Raw genomic sequence first — 12,204 nt, forward strand, 5'->3', positions numbered from 1 at the left:
TATATATATATATATATATATATATATATATATATATACATATATATACATTTATATATATGTGTGTGCGCATATATTATACATTTATACATATGTGTGTGCGCATATATATATATATATATATATATATATATATATATATATATATATATATATATATATATATATATATATATATATATGCATCACCGGACGGTAGTTCGATGATTCAGAAACATTTCCTTTTAGGTCCTTTATTGTAGGATTAATATCCCCGCCAAGTAATTCCAGAGTGAAGTAACAATGACCATAACAGGCGTTCATAAAATCACACAACAAACTCAAAAACTGATCACTACCCCTTTTCAATAAAATAGCATATATATATATATATATATATATATATATATATATATATATATATATATATACATATATATATATATATATATATATATATATATATGTATGTATATATATATATATATATATATATATATATACATATATATATATATATATATATATATATATATATATATATATATATATATATATGTATATATATATATATATATATATATATATATATATATATATATATATATATATATATATATATATAACTACACACATCTTTCAGTATGAGTGAAGTAGGGAAATTACTTGTAGGTGGAACGTATATCCCTTCTTAGAAATGTTCGTATGACCAGTTGCTGACAAGGCAAATTGAGCGTTCAGTAGACGATGCCACTCGGGTTCTGTTCCAGAAAATCACGTGATCACATAGGACTTGGAAAAAGAAAATCGGCTGGAAAAGTTCAATTAACTCTTCATTCACGAGCAATCCTTGATTCTCGATAAAAGGTTATGGCCTCATAAATCTATTTACGTTTCAATAAAAGTGACGCATTTTGTATAAGAAATATTTCATAAATTTTGCTTTAGCTTTGATGTAAAACAGAGCCCCCGCATATTTATCCTTAACCATTCCATTTGTTAAACATAATCTCATTAAATATTTGATAAATATAAACTTCATTGTAACCAGATATGCTGATCTATATAAACGCTCTCACGGAAAAACTCAATTACTTGGCTTGTCCCTTTTCTATTATAAAGAGATTTCCTACCGCCCAACCACTTGATACATATCATTAATAAATTCCTGTTCGGTAAAAAAAAGATAATAATTGAAAAAAAAAAAAATAAAACATAAATTCGTATTAATGGAATCTTGTCACCTGACATTTACGGAAAAAAAAGTTAATGTCTACAGAATCATCTTGGCAAATGAAGTGATTATTTCAATTGAAGGTTTCCAACGTATATATTTTTGTGCACATAGTTTTTAAGGTGATTAATTTCTCTCTCTCTCTCTCTCTCTCTCTCTCTCTCTCTCTCTCTCTCTCTCTCTCTCTCTCTCTCTCTCTCTCTCTCTCTCTCTCTCTCTATCTGACCAAAATTACGGAGATATTTTTATATATAATGTTAAAACACGTATTCCAATATCCTTAATTTTATTTCATTTCATATTTAGGGAATTTAAACAGAAATTTATATATGCAATGCATATCCACATTAATAGTAAACACCTAGAATATTGACGTCCATTACAGACACAATCCATCGTCAGTGAATCTGAAAACATAACTGCTTTGATGTGTTATCCAAGTTTTGGCGACCTCTTATCATGGCGTCAGTACTTCCCCCGGTAAAGTATTGAGGATGCTATATCTTCTCAACTAATTATGTACGTCTGTCGGACTGTCATTTATTATTATTATTATTATTATTATTATTATTATTATTATTATTATTATTATTATTATTACCAGCCAAGCCACAACCCCAGTGGGAAAAGCAAGATGCTTTAAGCCCAAGGGCTCCAATGGGGAAAAATAGCCCAGTGAGGAAAGGAAATAAGGAAATAAATAAATGATGAGCACAAGTTAACAATAAATCATTGGATAAGATATCTTAGTAAGGGTACATTTGCCTTCATTGATTCCAGTAGACTTCAGGTAACGCTGTGTCTAGCGAAAGAGAAACTGCTGTTAACGCTTCCTGTAAAACAAAGCCGCTGATCTTGTAATTATGTGATCAAAACCATTTACATTAATTTTATGAAGTGCTGTTTACAGAAATATTTTTATTTGCTTAACTTTTTAAAATTACTAGAAATGCTTTAGATCGCGTGTTTATAATGTCAGGTACTTTGTTTTACAGACAGCGTTGCCAACAATTTCTCTTTTGCTAAACAGTTATACCAGCTATAATGTTCAGCTGTCAGACGTCTCCTTAGGTTCTTATGAAGTGTCCTGGAATTAATGAAGACAACTTTACAAGTCATTAGATGGAATGCGTTGTAAACCAAAGGTGATTAGACGAAATGTAGAAATTTAAGTCGTCAAACTTCTTACCAAGTGTGCACCGGTAGGACAATTACGCAAAAATATTCGTATGCGTAGATGTATGTACATTACGTATCTGTTAATATTCCCCATTCAAAGTTTCACTTAACCACGTAGAGATTAGGCGGAAGACAGAAATGCCATTAATAATCTTCCATTTTCTATTATCACGTGAAGCCCTCTCTCTTATCTGCCCTTAATATTTTGCTCTTAATGTTGTTAACACAACTGTCAGTTTTCATTTTTTATATCTGTTATTTTTATATTAGAAACCAGTATGATAAGGAATGGAATAAAGTTATGTTTTTTTTTCGTCTTTTGTTACTAATAGGAAAAACGCAAATTTATGGTCTTTAAGATAGCACAGGTTTGATTTTTTTCTAATGTCATTAAATAGAAAAAATAAATTGTAACAATAAAAACAAAACTAAGACTTTATGTCATATTTTGTTTATAGATGTGGATAATTGTTGACTTGTTTTTTATTTCATTTAGGGTGAAAAGGGATTTGGTAGTTTCTCGTTCAACATCATGAAGAGGACTTTTTTTAAGTTGTTGTATTTTTTATTCATATATTCACTATCTACTCATTTACTCAACGAAATTGATTCGCAAGAACACAACATTTGGAACTTCTATATCAATATATATGAGGACTCGATAAGGTTATGTCTTTGGTTCAGGTCTTGTGTGGTTTTTGTTTTATAGTAGAATTTCGAAAAATGTTCATGTTTAGATTTTCACAAAGATTTTACCAAAAGTAGGCTTTTTTGTGCGGCAGCAAGTGGGTAATCGTTATTAGAGATTGAAAAACTTTTGGAAACGGGTGGTTGAAGTTGTTATATATCGTTGAGATGTTCAGTCGTCAAACTTTTTAATTCATATATATATATATGTGTGTGTACACAGTATATATATGTATATATATGTATATATATATATATATATATATATATATATATATATATATATATATATATATATATATATGTGTGTGTATATATATTTATATACATATATATAAATATATATATATATATATATATATATATATATATATACTGTATACACACACACACATATATATATATATATATATATATATATATATATATATATTTATATACATTATATATACATATGCATACATTATATATATATGCATGTATTTATATATATGTATGTAAATATACAGTATATATATATATATATATATATATATATATATATATATATATATATATATATATATATATATATATATATATATATATGTATTGGTGTGCTACTGTCTTAAGCACACATTTGAGTATGAGTTGTTTTCAGATGTATTTAAATGGATTTATTGAATACATCTTAATGGTTTTTAAGTTTTATTTTTATAAAACAACAGAGTTAAACATCTCCATCAGTGGAGGAAGCTGTGTTGGTCCACATGACCAATTCTGGTGAAGTTTAGATATGAACTGAATAAATTATCGATATCACAGATATCGTATGCTTGCTTTAATTTAGCCACGTGACGGAATCGGAAGACACCTGCATCCGGTGACGTCACAAACTTTCACACGAGGAGACAATGTGTTGACGTTAAGAAAGAATGTCAATTTGCCGTCTTTGCATTATACATCCTGTTTATAATTTGAATGACTACAGCAAATCCCAGGGTTAGCTCTTTCAACCAACATGACATATTACGTCATTTGTTTTAAACATGTAATATTACTATTCTAATTATTACATAAGCTCGGCCAGCTATCTCAATTTTTTTACAAAAATTTAACAACAAGCCGAAACATGGTTATTAGGTGTGACTGGACATACGCATTATTCTTTGTTTAACTTTAGCCATAATCAACTGAGGACGAATGTCCAAATAGGCACAATAAAAAATAATAACAATAATGCATACAAAAAAGATATTACCAAAGCAAAAGGAAAAATGCATGATAAAACCAAGATCATATATATGGTACATTGCTAGCAAATGATTACATGGTACCAAAAAACAATAAATTCTGACTTACAAATGATTCGGTAACTTGATAAAGAATAATTGTTACCTTTGTCAGAAACAAGATACTCAATTTTTAGTGCACAAACACGAATTCCTGGTACGTACACGTACCACGGTTTCGTACATATATATATATATATATATATATATATATATATATATATATATATATATATATATATATATATATATATATATATATATATATATATATATATATATATATATATATAGGGCTGATATATTTTATTAGATGCCCATAGATTCTGTTATATATTTTATTATATATTTTTTTTTTCTCATTTCTTTTTTAACATTCCGGCTTATATATTTTTATTAGATGCCGAGAGAAAAAAAGGATTTATATCCTTTTTTATTTTATTTATTTTTTAAATGTTGTTTTAAATGTATTTTTAACAATGCAAATGTAGAGAATTTCTTTAATTACATATTACTAGCGTACTAATCAGCTTTTCATACAAACATCTTCCCGACAAATTACTCCCTTAGCGAATGAGGTGGCCACTCATACAGCTTTGAACTGGATCAGATAGGGGGTATTGTCAGGGCTATGCAACTCATTCCTTTGTAGCTGCTTGCTGTGCCGTAACCTACGCCAAACAAGGATGTTCACGGCGATAAATATCATCACCGTGACACACAAACTAGCCAGTATTATGGGGTGAAGAATTTCTTCATAAGTCGGTGACAGGTGGTCCTTTTCGGTAAGTTTCATCAACCGCTTTGCCACACGGCCGTTGTATGGGAGAGGAAGTGCTGGCATTGTAGAGGTCCACGTGAAGTTCGCGAAGTAGGCTCGTTCTCTCATGATTGTCCGTAGGCCAGTCACCATGGAATTCGGGGAAGTCCCGATACAGCCATCTGCTGCGACGAAGATGTGGTTGAAGGATGTGGATCCGTCAGGGCATGATACATTGAAGCCGTCCTTGTCGTATCGTATCCACGAGCCATTATTTAGTCTGCAATTGAATTGTCAAAGGGATAAAGCTTATCCAGACAATTTTCACTTGTATGGGAGAGAGCACCGTCTAGCACTATACCTAACTCGCATGAATCCATTAAGTTTTTACGGAATTCAAATGAGTCAGCTGTACATATTTTTCTATCCATTGCGTCTGAACAGTGAGTTAATTGATTTAAGTCTTTAATGACCGTATATGTTTCCTTGTCTGGGGAAATCAATACGTGTCCTGTCAAACTGGATATTACTGGATTTGAGTGATTCGTCATGAAAGTCGGAAATGGTGATATCCTGTAAGATTGCCAGGCATCAGAAGAATCAAAGGGAATTGTAATCCTAATCTTGTTATTATCTACGTTTACTGTAATTAGGCTGTAATAAAATTCTAACCTATGTTCGTCTAACAAAGGAACATAGCCTAGTTTATCCCTTCCGTTCTCCAGAACTAATTTTAAGTAACTTATAGACAACAAATGGGGCGACAATACACCTTTAGTTGCTAACGTGATAGCTTCTACATAATCCTTGGATTTCTCAATGAAATGTGCAATTCTGTTATGTATGTGATCTATCTTTGAATCATAATACGTTAATGTTGCCAACAAATCCTGTACTTCCATAATTTGAACGATATTATCTGAATGTTCATTTAACAAATCCATAATTTTATTGATTGAAGCTAACTGATCCCTTAGTTCTGACATAATCAATTCATCTTTATGAGTCAAGAACTCAATTTTCTTATTTTGATTACTAATTTTAAGACGATTGGAAATTCCTAAACCTAAACTTGCAACAGACCCAAAGATGCTTAATGCAGCATAAATGAACGGATTCCGTCTTTCTTTATGTTCGTGTCCTACAGTCTACATCAAAAGGTCATAAGCCAAAGATCCTGTCTCGCCAGTCTTATTTTTCAAGTCATCAGATAGCATCTCTGCAACTTTTAATGTTGATCCAAGCAAACTCGTAGTAGTCAAATGAAAATGTCTTCTATGCAACTCATCCAATGATGCAGAAAACCTTGAAATGGCGGTTCTTAAGCTAGTGACATCATTCTCTTGAAGAAAAATTGCTTGCATATGCACTTCGACAATTACGTTGGTTGATGTAATAAAAATGTCTTCTTGTCTTTCAACTATATTGCCATATTTAAAATATATATTCTTAGTCTTAGAACTCATCCCATACGAGAAAAATGTCTGAGCGAACAATATCACTCCCAACAACAAAAAATTCATCTTGGAAACCTGTAACGAGAAAAAACATTTGTAATTACTCCTGTATCAAAAAGAAAATTTTTCCTCACTTCTTTTCCTCTTTTTCTTTTTAATTTCTTATGTGAGACAATGGTACTATTCTCTCATCCGTGGGTTGGGCTACGTTTTGAATTCTAAACCTATTGGCCGTTAATGTTTCCAAAATGTTAAATGGGCCTTCAAACTTAGGTGTTAGTTTATAGTTGAGCCCTTTTCTGACATTGATTTGAATATAGATGTTATCACCCACGGTATATGTTTTAGTTGGTTTCGCTATTTTATCATGATTCCTTTTCATTATGATTTGTGATTCTTCTAAATTCTTTCGAAGGATATCATATCGACTTATACTTGCATTTATACATTCTTTTAAAGGATTTGATAGATTAGTTGTAGGCGTTAATACATGGAAAGGTGTTCTAACTGGGGTACCATACAATGCTTCATGCGGTGACATTTTAATTGATATATGATATGAATGATTCAGAGTACTCAGTGCCGCCGGTATTGCAATATCCCAGTTGGGGTCTGATCCCCCTAGTGTTACCCTCAATATATTTAATATCTTCCTATTTGCTCTTTCCACTAGCCCATTCGACTCTGGGTGATATATCATGGTATTAATCTTCTTTATGTTGAGGAATTCACACAATGAGGTAAGAAAGTGATTATTAAATTCACCACCCGAGTCTGAGATTATCATGTGTGGAATTCCATGTTTACAAATGTAACACTCGTAAAACTTCCTAGCGCATTCAATCGCAGTTTTAGTTTTAAGCGCTATTAGTTCTGTATATCGAGTTAAAGCATCTATAATTACTAAGAGGTGCTTATTTCCTCTGTCTGACTCGTAAAATCCTGTTAACAAATCTAAATGTATTCTTTCAAAGGGTTGATTGGGAACAGGATAAGCTCCTAGGCTGACAGGTGTTTTCGTATGCCCTTTGTTTTCCTGACATGTGCGACAATTAGCTATGTGTCTTTTTATATCTGTAAGCATTGTATGCCAATAAAACAATGATTTGGCTTTCTGTGACATTAATGAGAACCCAGGGTGTCCATGTAATGGATTTGAATGCAACCAATTCAGGACAGTGGAAATAAGTGAGTTTGGTACTACTACCTGGTCGTTAGTTACATGTGGTGTATTGCGGGTTTTCCTTGTCACAGTCCTACACAGAATATTATCTTTGATTATATAATTCTGCTGCTTATACTTTATATATTCCTTTTCTTTATGATTGCCTTTCAAAGCATTTATAATTGTTTCTATTTTCTGATCTTTTCTTTGCTCAGTCTGTAACAATTCAGCACTCCAGCCTAAATCTTCTTGTTCAGATATTGTTTTTACAGTAGGCATGGATGTTGATATATCTATTAATTCAGCTAAAGGCTCCGTACAAGATGACACGGGGTTGCGTGATAATGCATCCGCAATGATATTTGCTTTCCCAGGTAAATACCCGATTCTTGCGCCAAAATCTTGAATGATCAAATGCCACCGAGTTCGTTTAGGGCTGTGATTGAAGCCTTTAAAGAACTCTGTTAGTGGTTTATGGTCAGTAACGGGATAACCGTAAATTATGAACTTAAAATGCACTAGCGAATTAACAATAGCTAGTCCTTCCTTGTCTATTACTGCATACTTACTTTCGGAAGTTCTCAATTTTCGAGAATAGAAAGCTATCGGGAAAAACTGTTTATCATATTGCTGAAGCAATACCCCTCCTACTCCTAAGTCCGAGGCGTCTGTTGCAATGAAGAATTCCTTACCGAAGTCAGGAAATTTTAAGATAGGAGAACTACACAGTTCATCTTTCAAAGTATTAAACGCCTGTTGATGTTGCTCAGACCATATGAAATCTACGCCCTTCTTCGTAAGATCAGTTAAAGGAGCGGCTATTATTGAATAGTTGCGTATAAAACGCCTGTAATATCCACTACAACCCAGAAATTGTTGTATTCCCTTGACATTAGTAGGTATGGGAAAATTACGTATAGCCGACACCTTATCATGGACTACTTTAAGACCTTGGCTTGACACCACGAAACCCAAATATATCAATTCTGTTTTGAAAAATTCACACTTACTAATCTTTACCCTTAAGTTATGTTGTCTTAATCTCTGTAGTACTAGTTCTAACTTACGTAGATGTTCTTCTAAGGTGTTGGAAAAGATTACAAGATCATCCATATAGGCATGCAATATATCCCCTAACAAGTCTCCAAACACTATGTTAATCATTCTTGTAAATGTTATAGGAGCACAACGTAAACCAAAAGGCATCCGCAAAAATTCATAATGTCCCCTGGCTGTGCTGAAGGCTGTGTATGGGATACTATCTTCTTCTAATGATATCTGGTGAAAGCCTTTAAGTAAGTCCAAACTAGTAAAATATTTATTCTGACCTAACAAAGACAAAATATCATCAGTACATGGCACTGGGAATCGATCAGGGATCGTTTCCTCGTTTAGACGACGAAAATCGACGCAGATACGCCATGTTCGATCTTTTTTCGGTACAACTATTAAAGGAAAATTATAAGGGCTATTTGATTTTCTAATGACTCCTTCCTCTAACATTTTACCTACTTCATCATTTATTTCATTCTGGAATTTCATAGGGAGTCTGTACGAGGGTACATATATAATTTTCTGCTTGTCTTTTAACCTTATTTGATGCTCGATCACATCTGTTTTTCCTAAGGATCCATCCGTAGTGGAAAAGACATCTGTATATTTAGTTAAAAGTTCAAAAATTTTCTGCTGAATTTCTTCGTCTTGAATGTCCTTACTGATTTTATTTTTAATAGATCGCAAAAGGGACTCATCCGCAACTGATTGAGAGTGATTGATTTCAGCAACGGTAAGAATACGATGTTTATAAACTTCTACATCCAAGATATGTTGATTTTTGTGAATTACTAAAGTGTTATTTAAATGATTACAGACTTCGATATTACATTGCTGATGTGAGCCTACTGTATAAATAGCTTGTGTGACAGATAATCCGTTGGTTTTCAAAGTATCGGAAAGGATTAATATTTCAGATCCCGGTAGTGTTTTCTTTATTTGCACTATTAAATTCGAAGGTATGTTTGGTTCGATATATTGCGTGCAAGATGATATTACGGGTGAACGAGAATTCTGCTGGGTCGCGTATATTATTTCTTTATTAGTGAGACAAGTTATTGGTTCTTCAACGTACGTTACGGTCACATTTGTCGTCTCCTTTTTATCCAAAACTGACTTTAAAGCATTAGAAGACTTATAGAATTTCCCTTTGATATACACGCCGTGCTTGGCAGGAGCTAAGATAATGTTTTGATTTCCCATAGATGGGTATCCTATAATTACAGCTGGATACATATTAATGTTTTTTACAACAACAAATGTATCGGCAAACGTGCGATTACCGACTCTGAACTGAATATGAGTTATGCCTATGACGTTTAATTCATTATTTCCTATACCTGAAAGTCTAATTCCTGATTTTTCAATCGGAAAGTTCGAAAACAACAAATGATGCGTCTTCAAATCCATAATATTACGTGGACTACCAGAGTCAAAAAATAACGTAAAGGATTTGTGTTCTAAACTTACAGCATATAAGGTTGGCCGTAACTCATTTTGCCTTATTATTGTATGAATTTGTTGCAAATCTACGGGAGCATGCACTGTTTTACTTAATTCGGCCGTGTGTTTCATAGGAAAATCTATTGTCTCACAATTATCTGATAAAACATTAAATTGATTATTCAATACTATTGATGTTGACATAAATGACCTTGACCCAACATCACTCTCTTCCCCTCTAGAGTTAACTATGTGGTATTTGCTTTGCTCTGCACATTCTGAAAATTAGGCTGACTTTGCGAGGTCTGGTTTGACGGCCCAGGCTCAGCGATATTTGAAGAAGTGTTTGTTTGTTTCGGACTCTGAACTGCATTGACATTTTGTTGTTTCTTCTTATTGTTAAAATGAGGATTTTTCTTTTTATTTCCATATGGAACTGACTGTGGAATTGACTGTGTATTTCTAGGATATTGTTGTGTCTTACGCGCATAACATTGACTATAAGAATGTGATGCTGTGTTGTGAACTGAACAAAATTTCGTTCTACAGTCTGCGCTTATGTGACCTTGACGTTTGCAGTTGTAACACGTCACTCCCTCTACTTGACTGTTAATTACGTTCACTGTTTGTGGTTTTGTTTCATTCTTAGCAAAAACTTGAGTTAACACGGGATCGAGATCTGGACACTTGGACATGTGTTTCTTTATCTGTTTATAGACATCCAATTCCGTACTTGCAGGCATTAACTTCTTATCAAAGCACCGCACTAAAGCTTCAGGCAACATAAGTGTCATGCAAGTTAAATACATTAATCGTAAAAAATCTTTCACGGAGATATTATCGTTAGTAACCCAAGTGGAATTACCTAAAATGTCCTGATATTCGTTAAGCCTATCAGCTATGAGAGCTGCTCTCTCAACAACATTAAGCCGATTCATAGTGGCTTGATTAAGTGTATTTCGTAACGTTAACACTACATCCAAAGCTTCCTCACCCCCATAAATCGCGCGTAACCTAACTTTGAAATCATCCCAAGTAACTGCTTCCTGAAATGAAACACCTCTTAAATACGCACTCGCATCCCCTTTAGAAAAATCTATAAAACTTTTAGCTTCTTGTAATTGTACAAAAGGATCTACGATTTGTTTGGCATTTAAATGGGCATCAACGGATGAAATCCATGACTCCACATTTTGTGGCAAGAATCCGTTGACACGACCTTGAAAAGGAAGGATTGCTGACCTGGCATTTACAAGCATCACAATTGGAGGAGGATTAGCCTGGCCTACACCACTAGGTCCAGGGGTAGGGCTGACAGGAGGAGCCATGACTGCTGTATTTTTTTTTTTCTATCTCTTTGACCCCTGTCAATCCTATCAAAATATCTATATGAGTACAGACGCCCACTGCGTAAACGCATATGTATAATAAAATTCCCCCAACAATGTTACTAATCCCAAAACATTTCCCCCCAAGAGTTTATGAAAGAAAAAGGAATTAGCACAAAGAAAGAAAAATTCTAAATGAGAATTCGGAGTTTCTTATAACAAAGTTTAGGAATTCACTCACCCCAGTAATAATTGACTAACGACTTGTGATAACTACACTTCACTGCCCAAACTGAAATGAATACAAAATCTCTGTACTTAGCTTATATATGAAGTCGACACGTCCTCTCTCTCTCTCTCTCTCTTGATGTTTTGTTAGCGATGTCTCGTTCTAGTTTCTTGTTGAATGTAGTTCTTCCTGGATATGTCTTGCAATTGTTGAACGCCAGTCCTTGGGTTTCCTAGGATGTTGATTGAAGATTCAAGTTGTATACTAACATATGTTGATGTTAGCTTTTCCGTTGGACTTAGACAAAATTGTAGATTCTTGTAGATAATGTTGAGTTCTTGAAGATCTTTATCAGGTTTTACAGCTTTTATTTTGAAGTCTTGAAGATATTTCTCTAATTCTTAGAGTTTAACCGCTGT

The sequence above is a fragment of the Palaemon carinicauda genome, chromosome 14 (genome assembly GCF_036898095.1).
Source record: "Palaemon carinicauda isolate YSFRI2023 chromosome 14, ASM3689809v2, whole genome shotgun sequence".
NCBI classification, from domain to species: Eukaryota; Metazoa; Arthropoda; class Malacostraca; order Decapoda; family Palaemonidae; genus Palaemon; species Palaemon carinicauda.